This window comes from Aythya ferina (assembly GCF_964211825.1).
Source record: "Aythya ferina genome assembly, chromosome: Z".
NCBI classification, from domain to species: domain Eukaryota; kingdom Metazoa; phylum Chordata; class Aves; order Anseriformes; family Anatidae; genus Aythya; species Aythya ferina.
In genome coordinates this window covers 29535898-29544268 of record NC_140299.1, presented here as the reverse complement: position 1 = coordinate 29544268, position 8371 = coordinate 29535898, and the positions used below count along the sequence as shown (strand labels likewise).

The following is an 8371-nucleotide window of genomic DNA, read 5'->3' as shown; positions in this document are numbered from 1 at the left end:
GGAATATAGAAACAAATAATGTGTGGTCAGCCATGGATCTTATTGCACTACCACCAGCTGAAACAAATGTGTTTCTCAACTGCTGTCACCTCTTTCCTTGGCTTGTGAACTTTGTTTAATGCTACTCTTGAAATAAAACACTTCCCACCATCAAAGTAATGAACAGCTCCACTATCTCCATGTGATTCTTCCCCGACATATCTTTTAAGACCAAATAAAAACAAAAAGTCTTCTGTGTTACAGTTACTGTGAAAACTCTGAAAGCCAGATTTCAGATGAGACTGTACCATATTGTGAAAATTCAGGAAGTGATTGGTTCTTCTTAACTCTTTGTGTAAGTTCCAGTGATATGCTGAATGAGAAGAGGATAAAGCTGTACTCTCAGCCGTGATATGGTTGTGAAACTAATTGGAAGTGCAGTGTCACCCTCCTCACAATCTTAAGCATCCATCTTTCTCTATTCTTGACTTACTGATCTTGGCTTTGGGCACAAGGGGGATTGCATGACCTCCTGCCAGTCCCTGGATTCTGTCACACCTCTAGGCTAGTACTACAAAGTGTAGAACACTGCCCAGCTCTTCCTGGATTCTTCTGCAGCAGACAATACAGCAGGTTTATTATCTGAAAGCAAACTCCCCTTTTTTACACAGCTTTGTGGTCATTTCCTGCTGGCATTAGACACTAGCCTTCCTTTATAGTCTGTCAGTGCAAGGAGTGATATAGACAGTTTTGTAATTCTCCTGAGATGGCTGAGAATGGGGAGGGTCATATGGAACTGACATTTCCAATATAATGTTAGTTTTGGATAATCCCCCACCTCCTGCATTGGTCTGCAAACCAGTTATGTAAATGAGAGAAACCATGACAGCTGAAGAGAACTAGAAGGGTTTTTCCATGCCAGACTCAATTCTGGGACCAGGAAGCAGCATGAGGGCTGATTATTTTTCCAACCTTTTGTAATAAAGCTATGCATGGGTCTGGAGTCTTAGCAACTCTTCCACGCTGGTGTGTTTTGTGTTCTGTCCAGTGTGAAAGAAGGCAATAAAATAGTGAATCCATAAAATTCAGTCAAAACTAAAATCTATTTATCTTTAGAAGTGGTACATTTAATGAAGCTGCAAAGCCAGTGGTATCCTGTGATTTTAAACATTGAGTAACTGTTAATTCAACATAATGACAACTCTCAGAATATCTACAAAGCTTATAGAAAAACAAGACCAAGAAGTTGACAGTGTCAAGGTTTGCTTATTTGTCAAAGTTGTTGATTGTGGTTCATTGCACACAGTGCACATTAAAACACACAATGGATTTGGTATGCAGGGCCACTTCCACAACCACATGGACTAGCATGCAGGGCTTGAAAGGAGGCTGCAGCCAGGGGGTGAAGGCTAGGTATATTTGTGCTTTCAATCACACTGCAGATGTGGTGCTTTTTGTTACAGTGTGGACACTGTAAGCAAATGGAATCAGACCATGCGCGTAACTTTAATCAGGGCATTTCCTGACTCCTGAGTGCTTGAGATTTACATCTTAAAATCTTTTTGATGCAACATTTCATTTTATTTTCTGTATTGTGGCATGCAGTTCAGTGATTGAAATAGTCTATAATGCCACATGGTTTAAACAAAGAGACACACTGTCACCATTTAAAAAAAACAAAAACAAAACAAACAAACAAAAAAAAAAAAAAAACAAAAAAAAAAAACAGGACAGAACAGTAATGTGCTTTGCTATGCCACTACTAACACTGTGTTTAGATATTCATATCAGTACCTTTGAAGTTCCATCTTTATAGCTGATCATAGTACAAAACTGTCTGGAACATGACAGTTTACTCTAATTCTTTATCTTTGTGCTGATTAGGATAAAGGTAGGGCAATAGCAAAGCCCTAATCCATGAGTTCTGTATCCCAGAACTGTTTATCCACAATATTCATGCTTCATATTGCAGCACATAGACTTCCAAATTACATTATTGACATATTTTCTCGGGTATTATAAAAAATTCCACAAGATTTAACTCTGCATGCGACCGGTGAATGACTATGATACAAAAAACAAAGCGGGCACGACAGTTTTGGCCCAAGGCAAAGCTACTCTTCACCATGGGAGGCTGCATACAAGCAGCCTGGCATCAACTCAGCATCCACTCAAAACTTTTTCACCACTGTTTTCAGAAAATGGCTGCCAGGCTGCCAATGCTATGAACCTGAATGTAGTTATTCTTTTCCTTGCTTCTGAGAGGTTGACTAAATGACTTTGATTTTTTTTCTTTTTTTCTTGTAGTTCTGTGTGTGATGTCACTCCAGTACAAAACAGCAGGGTACTTGAGGACTGGGAAAAAAAATAGTTCTTTAAACAAAGTCGTTTCTTTGAAAAGGTTGGATATGCAACTGAGTTTACTGAACTAGAAGTTCATAAAAGCTTAATGAACATCTCTTTCTCTAGTTTTTATAATAAGTTATATAATGTAGTATAAATATAAAATAATAGAAATATAATACAAATATTATTTAAAATATAAAAAGCTGTACTGTCACTTAATGGTGTACTGTCACTTAACGGTGTGCAACTTCAAAGACTAGTATGTTATCTACATTTCATTTCCTCAGGGAATCCCTGTACTACAGAGTCTTCATCCAACCTGAAATAAGTGTGTTATAATTGCTGAAATGAATGGGGTAGAATTAAAAATGAGAGCTGACCAAGGAGCTCACCTGTGGACTGTAAGGTCTGTAAGATATGCCTTCTATTTTGGTGGGTCTGCCTGCATTGTAGATCTTGAAGTTTCCCAGCAGCATGTTCCAACCAGCTGGTGGAATGCAGAAGGAAAAAGCTTTAATTATGAGATGTGGTGGCACAGCTGGGGACCCTCCATGGAGATTATTTGTGCCTTGGCTTGAGCTCATTTATTTTGTCCTGGAAGGGTGGCTGCAAAATCACTTTACTTTCTCAGGGTTTGTGACAAAACCGCAACACAACCTGCACCAAACTTGGGTTGTGATGCCTCTGAATGCCCTTCTCATTCATTGGAAAGGAGTTTAGGTTGATCATTATAAATACAGATACCTTCAGTGTGAATAAAAGGATAAAAGATGTCAATACTGATATTTATTAAGAAACAGATATTTTAAAATCTCTCCACAATCAACATTATTTAAAACCTCTGTCACAGGGCACACTGTAAGTTGCAGTGAATGACCAAATGGTAATGGAGTGTTGTGCAAATGATAGTGCTGTTTGCTATCTCAATATACAGATAAAGCTGGAAGGTGAAAAGTCTCTTTAGAGAATATATGGTCAACAAGAAGGAAGTTTGTGCTTTGTCCCAGAGTTTGCTGCAGGAATAACTTTTTCCAAGCGACTATTTTCCAAGTGACTGCTCACACAGATAACCCAAATTAAGAGTCTGGAAAGATTTGATCCATTTTTGGTGCTGGATCATCTAGACAGTGATCTCAAGTAATTGTCTCAAAGGGTCTACTGTGCAGTTCAGCCTCTGTGTTCAGATAGAAGTATGCTGTCCTGCATTGCTGAACAGGGCAGGTGACAATCTTATTCAAGGTTTTTGTTTACTCATTTTCCTTCCATCTGCATTTTTTTTGTTTTTGTTTTGTTATATACTGAAAACCTGATGCACTCTGAAAGAAGATTACAGCAGGAGAGCCTGCAACAGTATGATGTAAATGTGTAAATGGGATTTTGGGCCATTTCATATCATGTTGTTTCACATCCTTTACTGCTCTGAAATCTAAGACAATATTAGGGGAGACAAGGAGGGTTTTAGAACTGAGACATTTCTTTTTTTTTTTCTGAAAATCTGTGGTTGTGGTATGACCTGGTTTATCTGTTTGAGACAGAGACTCATCTCTCCAAATGACTAGTTTTAAAATGCCATTGCCATAAACATCAGCAGGCAGCATGGTTATTTTGTCCAATAAAACATTCGAATTCATTACCCAGTGTGCAATAAACCAAATGCACACACTAGGTTGAAATATTTTTTTTAATTTCAGGATTGCACAAGTCTGGGCACCAGGTGGTTTTCCACAAAGGTGGCCCGACTCTGGACTTTCCATGTTATTTTTTACTCAATTCTACACAGCCACTACCATATTAATACATCCTGTTAAATTCTAACTGGCTAGTAATTTTACATATAGTTGCACAATCTTATCTAGAAAATCTCATCATGCTCAGGGGAAGGGCGTTAACCTGGGCTGGGGTCATCCCAACCAGTGGGTGTGTTTTTTAGCATTATAAAGACATTGTAATGAGAAAAGTTTACCTTCAGACATTACTGTTCCTCTTCGTTTGCCAGCTTGGCCCAATTCCTCTTGGCATGTTGATTACCACATTCAAGTTCCTTATATTCCAGGATATTCTACACAATAGATAATGCTAGTTCTACACTCTTATATTCCAGGTTATGGAATAGTGACTGGACGTGGCAATAGCTGCCCTAGTAACAGTTATACCACTGCCTGTATTCCTTTTCTTAGAATGCAGCTTGTGAAGTAGCACTGTGTTTTTTGGCAAGTATTTTGGACAAGAGTAATTTTGAAAGAGATGGGGCTATACTGTTAGAGAATTTGTCCTCCTTGTCACAAGTGTTTATGAGAACAGAGCTATGATACAGACTTGGATATTGATGCTGGGTGAGAAGGGATTGCTGCAGGTGCTTGTAACCCTTTTATACAGGGACATGCAAATTATAAATTAAAATACCTTTATATTGAAGTAAGCCAGACTCAACAACTCTGATTCCTCCCAGGTTGATAAATTGACCTGGGGACAGGGGGCGTTCTTTACAGTTCTGCTGCCATGGGCTCATAATAGGAGTTGAAGGAAGAAATAATTTTGTATTCAAAGTAATTTTCACTTTCTGCACTCATGCCTCATGGTAGCACTGGTGTCATGGAACAGTAACTACCCCCATCTCATTTGTGAAACCTCCAACAGATGGCTGCTGCAACGCCCATGACTGCTTCCTGAAACCAACTAACAGCACTGTCTGTATGGCTGCTGCAAGCTGGGGGAGAGCTGTGGGGTACCTTGTCTCTTCCTCTGTCACAATTCTTTTCTCCAGAAAATGAAGAAAAGGGCCACAGCAGCAGGGGTATCCTGACTTTTGGATATACTCTGGCACTCCTGTGAAGAGCAGCTTGGCAGCACTAACTTGTCTCCTTCCTCAAGCTACTTTCTAGATCATAGTGCCCCTTCCCCATATAACACCTGCCAAGGAGGATACCTTCAGTGCTGTGAATTCACCAGGTAAAACAGAAACACTTTCAGATGTAGTTTATTCCAAATGGTATAAACTTTGTCAGTTTTTCCTGAATCATGTGTGTATTATGGATTTGTGTCTTGTTTGGTTTGTTTGGCCTCACAGGTTCTTTACACATTCAGACTCCATTATTGTTGAATTATAAAACGGTAGGACTGGTGGAGACTGCAAGAGGCTATGTGTAGTCTTTTGCCATGGTTCAAATCATCACCTGTTCTGACAATAGTTGGTTAGCAGGTCTTGAAGACCTCACAGAATATCAATGCATCAACCCTCTTGGGGGATGAACACCACTGGTTAGCTGACCTTACTGTAAGATTTTCCTTGCTGTCTACACCAAAGTTTCCTTCCTATTTATTTCACTTGAAAACCAAATGTGTCTTTGCTATTCACCATTTGAGGGAACTTCTTGGCAAGTATTCCCAGAAAGGCAATTAAAGCCTTTAAAGCCTCAGCTAAAGTTGTCTGACCAAGTAAAGGTAAAGATAGTAAAATACACACAGCCTGGTGGTCACACTACGATAAGACAATTAAGAGAATCAGACACTTTCTGTGCAATAGAAACACTGCAGCATCCAACAAGAGAAATCTGCTAGTCATATCAGATTACTTGTCATTCATAGGTTTACTGCCTCTGGTGGTCACTTGTCCAGCATTTTACCTGGAAATGTAGTAATTTTGAAGGCATATGTGAAAATGTTTAACAGTTTCAACCTAGCTGAAGGTCAGGGGGTAATTTATGCTCAGAAATGACAAGCTCTTCTCCAGGCAATGGAGAGTTTTACCCTACTACTTAAACTTCAATTACCTGTGTTTTCTCTTTCCAGTAAAGAAACAGCATCTTGGATAATCTTAGACAAAGTATTGTGCAATAGGTCCTGAGATCAACAGGAATTTTGCTTGAGTAAGTTAAAAGAGAGGGGTGATGAAAGAAAAGCTATTAGTCAAAAAATTGAGACAATAACAGAAAGATTATTTCTAGTGAGAAATAATCAAGATAAAGGACAACTTTAAAAACTACAGAAATGCTACTATGGTGAAGATTAGTTTCTAAAATAATAGTGAAATTCTTAATAAGAAAGAGCCCTGAGACCATAAGGACCTCCCCAGGGATAGTAGGGATAAGCAGGCTCTGTGCAGGTGGGCAGCCCTCTCGGTCCCACTGTGCCCACTGGTGAGGGTGACTTCTAGTGTCCTCATTTGTCTATCTATCTATCTGTCTAGTTATTTATTTCCCTTTGAGTAAGAAGAAATATTCAGTAATCCATTATGGTAATGACTACCTTTCACTGTGCTGCCTCCATTTGTGCCTGCAGGCTCTGAGTGTTTCTTGTTGATTTCCCAGAGAAACAGTTAGCCCAAGGACTACCAGACTGCTGTGAGCAGCTACTTCTGGGAAAGGAGACAGTACACTGCTGATGAGAGTTGCCTCCATTTCTACAACCTTGTCTTATCTGAGAGGAACAATTACACTATCCTCAGAGATTTCTTTTACTAGTGGGAAGAATTAGCCCTATTATGTCTTGTTTGATGCATCACGTAACTTATAAAGGCCATGTGACTTCATTACTTTACCTGGGTAATGATTGTCTCTCTACCCCACCTTTCAGAAGACGGTATCTTTTTTAGCTGTTTGGTGTTCTGGCTTTCTGATGTATTGGCGGAAAAGATGGTGTCTTGGTGGTGTGGGGGTTTGTGCAGAGTGCATGTCTAAAAGGGTGTGGTCAGTCCTGTGCATTAGCTGCCGCAAAACAGCACTAAGTACTGGTTAAAGCATTGCACTTCAGAGGAGGCAGCTGGTCCTTTTTCCAGTCTGGACTGTACTGTCCTTATGTAACTGCTGGCTTTCACTGACAGTACTGGTGATCCTCAGACAGAAGAATTAAGGTTAGCTTCTCTTTGGGGTCTCCCATGGCAAATGGAGATGGTTCTCTTTTTAGAAAAATATGTGCAGAACAGGCCAGCAACCCTGCTAGTGAAATTTGAAGCTTTCCTGTTCTCAGTTTGATGCCTGTGCTCAATTTTATGGGATGCTGGAGTACTGTGTCCATAATGGCATGAAGTGCTTGTGAAACCCATGGCTGCAGGCTTCCTTTTTGCAATGAGGCAAGCTTGGCCTGGCCTGGCCTGGCCTGAACCTTTAACAAACAGAAATGGGGCATGAGAATAATTTTTCTTATAAATCCAATTTTTAAAGCAAAACTCTTGTAAAATGTTATGTTATGTTGTTATGCTATAGCTAAAATAAAATAAAATAAAACAAAAGGTAAGCAAGTAAAAATTTATGGTAATTTAGCTGTGATGTTATTTCAACATTCTTGCAAATGTTGAGTGAATGAAACAGAGTTTAATAAATGTGAATAATCTGAACTAAGTTTCTGTTCAGAAGTGAGTATGCTTAATTGAAAGATGGTACTGTGTAAATGAATATATTGGTTGTATGAGAAAATATTCATTGTGCTCTCTTTGATTCCATGTGGAGGTGTTGTGGTTTAACCAGGCAGGCATCTAAGCACTACACTGCCGTTCGCTCACTACCTCTACCTTCTCCCAGTGGAATGGGAGAGAGAGAGTATCAGAAACAAATAAACAAACAAAGAAAGAAACAAAATCAACAGGTAAAACTCATGGGCTGAGATAAAGGCAGTTTAACAGGACAGGAAAAAAAAAAAAAAAAAAAAAAAAAAAAAAAAAAAAAAAGGAAATAATGATAAAGGAATATACCAAGAAAGTGATGCACAATGCAATTGCTCACCACCAGCTGACCAATGCTCAGTCAGACCCCAAGCAGCTGCTGCAACCTCTGGCCAATTTCCCTAGTTTCATTGTTCAGCATGACATCATATAGTAGGGGATATCCCTTTGGCCAGTTCAGGTGAGCTGTCCTGGTTCTGTCCCCTGCCAGATTCTAGTGCACCCCCAGCCTCCTGGCTGGTAGGGCAGTATGAGAAGCTGTAAAGTCCTCTCCTTAGTGTAAGCACTGCTCAGCAACAACTAAAACATCAGTGTGTTATCAACATTATTTGCATCCTAAACCCAAAACAGAGCACCATACCATCTACTAGGATGAAAATTAACTCTATC

The 8371-nt window shown here is 39.5% G+C and overlaps 1 long non-coding RNA gene across 1 annotated transcript in view; it reads right to left on the bottom strand.

The window, feature by feature from the left end:
• Positions 1-2263: 2263 nt before the first annotated feature.
• The window catches only part of LOC311427111, a 46934-nt gene continuing 40826 nt past the window's right edge, over positions 2264-8371 (bottom strand). The window contains exons 6-7 of the long non-coding RNA XR_014687212.1: positions 2718-2812; positions 2264-2334 (exon numbers count right to left, since the gene is read on the bottom strand). This is a non-coding gene — a long non-coding RNA (uncharacterized lncRNA). The remainder of the gene's footprint in view (positions 2335-2717; positions 2813-8371) is intronic.